We start from the raw sequence: 6,762 nt of genomic DNA, 5'->3' as shown, positions 1-6,762 counted from the left end.
TACAGTAGCTAGCTAACACCTGTTGTTACAGACCAGACCAGCCATTAACCTCTTGACGGTCGCCTAGGATAGGGGGCGCTACAGCGATTTTTGAAAAAAAATTGTGCCCATTTTAACTTCTCTTCGTAACAGCCAGTGGAATCCTGTGGCGCGTTATTCAAATACCTTAGAAATGCTATTACTTCAATTTCTCAAACATATGACTATTTTACACCATTTTAAAGACTCTCGTTAATCTAACCACACTGTCCGATTTCAAAAAGTCTTTACAACGAAAGCAAAACATTAGATTATGTCAGCAGAGTACCCAGCCAGAAATATTCAGACACCCATTTTTCAAGCTAGCATATAATGTCACATAAACCCAAACCACAGCTAAATGCAGCACTAACCTTTGATGATCTTCATCAGATGACAATCCTAGGACATTATGTTATACAATACATGCATGTTTTGTTCAATCAAGTTCATATTTATATCAAAAACCAGCTTTTTACATTAGCATGTGACGTTCAGAACGAGCAAACTTCCGGTGAATTTACTAAATTACTCACGATAAACGTTCACAAAAAACATAACAATTATTTTAAGAATTATAGATACAGAACTCCTCTATGCACTCGATATGTCCGATTTTAAAATAGCTTTTCGGTGAAAGCACATTTTGGAATATTCTCAGTAGATAGCCCAGCCATCACGGCTAGCCATTTAGACACCGATCAAGTTTAGCCCTGATCAAACTCCGATTTACAATTACAAAAGTTTCATTACCTTTGTTGTCTTCGTCAGAATGCACTCCCAGGACTTCTACTTCAATAACAAATGTTGGTTTGGTTCAAAATAATCCATAGTTATATCCAAATATCCTCTGTTTTGTTCGTGCGTTCAAGACACTATCCGAAATGGTAAAGAAGGGTCGTGCGCATGGTGCAATTCGTGACAAAAAAATTCTAAATATTCCATTTCCGTACTTCGAAGCATGTCAACCGCTGTTTAAAATCAATTTTTATGCCATTTTTCTCGCAGAAAAGCGATAATATTCCAACCGGGAATCTCCTTTTCGGCAAACAGAGGAAAAAAATCACAAAGACGGGGGCAGCCAGGTCACGCGCCTAAGCCCACAGTCCCTTGATCGGCCACTTGAGAAAGGCGATAATGTGTTTCAGCCTGGGGCTGGGATGACGACATTCAGGTTTTTCCCGGGCTCTGAGCGCCTATGGATGACGTAGGAAGTGTCACGTTAGAGCAGAGATCCTTAGTAAAAGATAGAGATGGCAAAGAAGTTCCAGAAATGGTCAGACAGGCCACTTCCTGTAAAGGAATCTCTCAGGTTTTGACCTGCCATTTGAGTTCTGTTATACTCACAGACACCATTCAAACAGTTTTAGAAACTTTGGAGTGTTTTCTATCCATATATAATAAGTATATACATATTCTAGTTACTGGGTAGGATTAGTAACCAGATTAAATCGGGTACGTTTTTTATCCAGCCGTGAAAATACTGCCCCCTAGCCATAAGAGGTTAAGAGTGTGCTCCTAATCTCAGCTCGTTACCTGTATAAAAGACACCTGGGAGCCAGAAATCTTTCTGATTGAGAGGGGGTCAAATACTTATTTCCCTCTTTAAAATGCAAATCAATTTATAACATTTTTGACATGCATTTTTCTGGATTCTTTTGTTGTTATTCTGTCTCTCACTGTTCAAATAAACCTACCATTAAAATTATAGACTGATCATTTCTTTGTCAGTGGGCAAACTTACAAAATCAGCAGGGGATCAAATACTTTTTTCCCTCACTGTATAATGAATATGAGTTTTGGGGGGCTACAATTATTCAATATTAAAACCTGTTTGGGCTAGGGGGCAGTATTTTCACGTCCAGATGAAAAAAACGTAGCCGATTTAAACTGGTTACTACTCTTGCCCAGAAACGAGAATATGCATATTATTAGTAGATTTGGATAGAAAACACTCTAAAGTTTCTAAAACTGTTTGAATGTGAGTATAACAGAACTAATATGGCAGGCAAAACCTGAGAAGATTCCAAGCAGGAAGTGGCCTCTGCAAATTTCTAGTTCTTCTTTCTTGTCCCTTTCGAAACTACAGTATCTGAGCTGTTAGGTGGCACTTTCCAAGGCTTCCATTGGCTCTCTAAAGCCTTAAGAATACGGATTGAGGCGTCTCCTGTCTCTGGGCAGAGTATGGTAGCTCAGTTTGTCAGTAGTCTGCCTGGTGACTAAGAGATTGGAGATGCGCGGTTCCGCGACCATGCTGTTTTTTCTTTTCGTCTTTGAATGCATACACTATTGTCCGGTTGGAATAAAAATACCATAAAAATTTATTTTAAACAGCGTTTGACATGCTTCTAAGTACGGTAAAGGAAAATGTAGAATTTTTTTGTCTCGATATGCGCTCGCGCGTTACCCTTTGGATAGTGACCTGAACGCATGAACAAAACAGAGGTATTTGGACATAACTATGGATTATTTGGAACAAAAACAACATTTCTTGTGGAAGTAGCGGTCCTGGGAGTGCATTCTGACAAAGATCAGCAAAGGTAATACCATTTTTCGAATAGTAATTCTGAGTTTAGTGTGCCCCAAAGTTGGCGGGTGTCAAAATAGCTAGCCGTGATGGCTAAGCTATGTACTCAGAATATTGCAAAATGTGCTTTCGCCGAAAAGCTATTTTAAAATCTGACATAGCGATTGCATAAAGGAGTTCTGTATCTATAATTCTTAAAATAATTGTTATGTTTTTTTGTCAACGTTTATTTTGAGTAATTTAGTAAATTCACCGGAAGTTTTAGGTGGGAATGCATGTTCTGAACATCACATGCCAATGTAAAAAGCTGTTTTTGGATATAAATATGAATTTGATTGAACAAAACATGCATGTATTTTATAACATAATGTCCTAGGAGTGTCATCTGATGAAGATCATCAAAGGTTAGTGCTTCATTTAGCTGTGTTTTGGGTTTATGTGACATATATGCTTGCTTGGAAAATGGCTGTGTGATTGTTTTTGGCTATGTACTCTCCTAACATAATCTAATGTTTTGCTTTCGCTGTAAAGCCTTTTTGAAATCGGACAATGTGGTTAGATTAACGAGAGTCTTGTCTTTAAAATGGTGTAAAATAGTCGTATGTTTGAAAAATTGAAATTATTGCATTTTTGAGGTGTTTGTATTTCGCGCCACATTCTTCCATTGGATATTAGCTAGCGGAACATCTAGATGCAAGAGGTTAAAGCTTTAAACCTCACTAAAAGCTTCACTCATGCATAAGTTATTATCAGCTATGAAGGTAAGACCCAGATGCAAACCATGTCGAATAAACAATAGTTAATAATTCAACGGGGCAGGCGGTAGACAGGTCAAGTCAGGCTGGGATCAGCAAACCAGAGGTGGGGCAATGGTACCGGATGGCAGGCAGGGTCAGGGTAAGGCAGAGGTCGGTAATACAGAAGGGGGCAAAGGTACAGGTCAGCAGGCAGGCTTGGAGTCAGGGGCAGGCAAGGGTCAAAAGGATACAAGGGCAGACAAGGATACAGGAGACAAAGGGCTGTGAGACATGGGTTTGACTCTGGGGACAACAGAAGACGAACATCAGATGGGCTAATGATCTTGGAGATGGGGAATGAGCCGATAAACCAAGGGGAGAATTTTCGGGATTCCACCTGGAGGGGCAGATCCCGGGTTGATAGCCATACCTTCTGCCCAAGAAGATACCGGTGAGCCGGGGTCCGATGGCGATCCGCTTGTCGTCGATACCTGGAGGTGGACTTGAGGAGGATCGACTGGGCTCTCCTCCAGGTACGACAACAGCGGCGGACAAACATCTGGGCAGAAGGTATGCCGACCTCCTCCTGCTCAGGGAAGAGCAGGTGCTGATACCCGAGGGAACACTCAAACGGTGATAGGCCCGTGGCAGAGCAGGGAAGGGTGTTGTGGGCGTCTTCCACCCACACCAGCTGCTGGCTCCAGGTGGTGGGGTTGGCAGAGAACAGGCAGCGCAGGGTGGTCTCAATGTCCTGGTTGGCTCGCTTTGACTGGCCGTTAGACTGGGGATGGAACCCAGAGGACAGACTGGCCGACAACCCAATGAGGGTGCAGAACGGCTTCCAGAACCGGGATGAGAACTGAGGGCTGCGGTCGGAGACCATGTCCACGGGCAGTCCATTGATCCAGAAGACGTGCTGCACCATGAGCTGGGCCGTCTCCTTGACAGAGGGTAACTTGGGGAGAGGAATGAATTCAGTGACCTTGGAAAAGTGATCCACCACGGTCAGGATGGCGGTGTTGACATCAGACAGAGGGAGACCCGTGACAAAGTCCAGGGAGATGTGAGACCAGGGGTGATGAGGGACGGGCAGAGGTTGGAGGAGGCCAGCCGGAGCTTGTCGATGGGTCTTGTTCCGTGAAAAGACCGTGCAGGTGGCGACAAAGGTGGCAACGTCCGGAACAATGGTAGGCCACCAAAAGCGTTGTCGCACGAAGGCCAGGGTTCGCCGGGAGCCCGGGTGCAAGGCAAGCCTGGAGGAATGAGCCCACTCCATTACCGCGGAGTGGACAGCGTCAGGCATGAACATCCGGTTACCTGGGCCCCCCCCCCAGGGTTCGGCTGGGACCGCTGCGCCTCCCTAACCTGTTTCCCGATACCCCAGCTGAGGGGCGTCGCCAGGCACAAGGTGGGAAGGATGGTCTCGGGCTCTGGGGTGGTAGCCGTGGGGTTATAGTGGCTTGACAGGGCATCCGGCTTTACGTTCTTTGACCCCGGCCGGTTGGAGAGGGAAAAGTTGAACCGGGTAAACAGCAGGGCCCATCTCACCTGCCTGGAATTGAGACGCTTGGCGGTGTGGAGATACTCCAGGTTTTTGTGGTTGGTCGAGACAATGAACGGATGTTCCGCCCCTTCGAGCCAGTGCCTCCATTCCTCCAATGCCATCTTCACTGCGAGAAGCTCCCAATTCACCACATCGTAATTTCTCTCCATGGCGGTGAGGCGGTTCTATTCAACAGCCAGTGGAAGAGCGTGGCGCGAAATACAAAACCTCAAAAATGCTATAATTTCAATATTTCAAACATACGACTAATTTACACCATTTGAAAGATAAGACTCTCGTTAATCTAACCACACTGTCCGATTTCAAAAAGGCTTCACAGCGAAAGCAAAACATTAGATTATGTTAGGAGAGTACATAGACACAACAAACCACACAGCCATTATTCAAGCAAGCATATATGTCACAAAAACCAAAAACACAGCTAAATGCAGCACTAACCTTTGATGATCTTCATCAGATGACACTCCTAGGACATTATGTTATACAATACATGTATGTTTTGTTCAATCAAGTGTAACGCCCTGGCCATAGAGAGGGGTTTTTTGTTCTTTATTTTGGTTTGGCCAGGGTGTTACATTGGGTGGGCGTTCTATGTTCCTTTCTCTATGTTTTTGTATTTCTTTGTTTTGGGCCGTGTGTGGCTCCCAATCAGGCACAGCTGAAGCTCGTTGTTGCTGATTGGGAGTCACACATAAGGAGCATGTTTTTCCTTTGGGTTTTGTGGGTAATTGTTTCTGTTTAGTGTTTGCACCGGACAGGACTGTTTGGCTGTCGGTTTCTTGTTTTTGTCTAACGTGTTCTTTCTTTAATAAATTCCTGAAGATGAACATATCCTCCGCTGCACCTTGGTCTCATTTGAACGACGGCCGTTAAATCAAGTTCATATTTATATCAAAAAACAGCTTTTTACATTGGCGTGTGATGTTCTGAAATTGTATTCCCACCGAAAAATTCTGGTGAATTTACTAAATTACTCATGATAAACGTTGACAAAATACATAACAATTATTGTAAGAATTATAGATACAAAACTCTTTTATGCAATCGCTATGTCAGATTTTAAAATAGCTTTTCGGCGAAGCATATTTTGCAATATTCTGAGTACATAGCTCAGCCATCACGGCTAGCTAATTTGACACCCGCCAAGTTCAAGCTCACTAAACTCAGAATTAGGATTAGAAAAATTGGATTACCTTTGCTGTTGTTCGTCAGAATGCACTCCCAGGACTTCTACTTCCACAACAAATGTTGTTTTTGTTCCAAATAATCCATAGTTATGTGCAAATACCTCCGTTTTTTTCAAGTGTTCAGGTCACTATCCACTCGCGAACGCATTTGAGACAAATTACCGTACTTAGAAGCATGTCAAACGGTGTTTAAAATCAATTTTTTATGGTATTTTTCTCATAAAATAGCGATAATATTCCAACCGGACAATGCTGTATTCATTCAAAAAGGAAGAGAAAAATTGGCGAGGTCTCGTGAACGCGCATTTCCAATCTCTTAGCCACCAAGGAGTCCACTGACAAACTGTGCTCCTGTTATCTGCCCAGAGACAGGAGACGCGTCAATACGCTTTCTGAACGCTTTAGAGAGCCAATGGAAGCCTTAGAAAGTGCTACATAACCCCACGGGCACTGTAGTTTTGATAGAGAAGCAAAGGGAGAACTACAAATTCGCAGACAGACCACTTCCTGCTTTGAATTTTCTCAGGTTTTTGCCTGCCATATGAGTTTTGTTATACTCACAGACACCATTCAAACAGTTTTAGAAACTTCAGAGTGTTTTCTATCCACATCTACTAATAATATGCATATTCTTGTTTCTGGGCAAGAGTAGTAACCAGTTTAAATCGGGTACGTTTTTTATCCAGCCGTGAAAATACTGCCCCCTAGCCCAGACAGGTTAAGGTCCAG

Source organism: Salmo salar, chromosome 01 (assembly GCF_965601325.2).
Source record: "Salmo salar chromosome 01, fSalSal1, whole genome shotgun sequence".
In the NCBI taxonomy this organism is placed as follows: domain Eukaryota; kingdom Metazoa; phylum Chordata; class Actinopteri; order Salmoniformes; family Salmonidae; genus Salmo; species Salmo salar.
The sequence above is the reverse complement of the archived record's forward strand: the minus strand, read 5'-3'. Positions refer to the sequence as shown.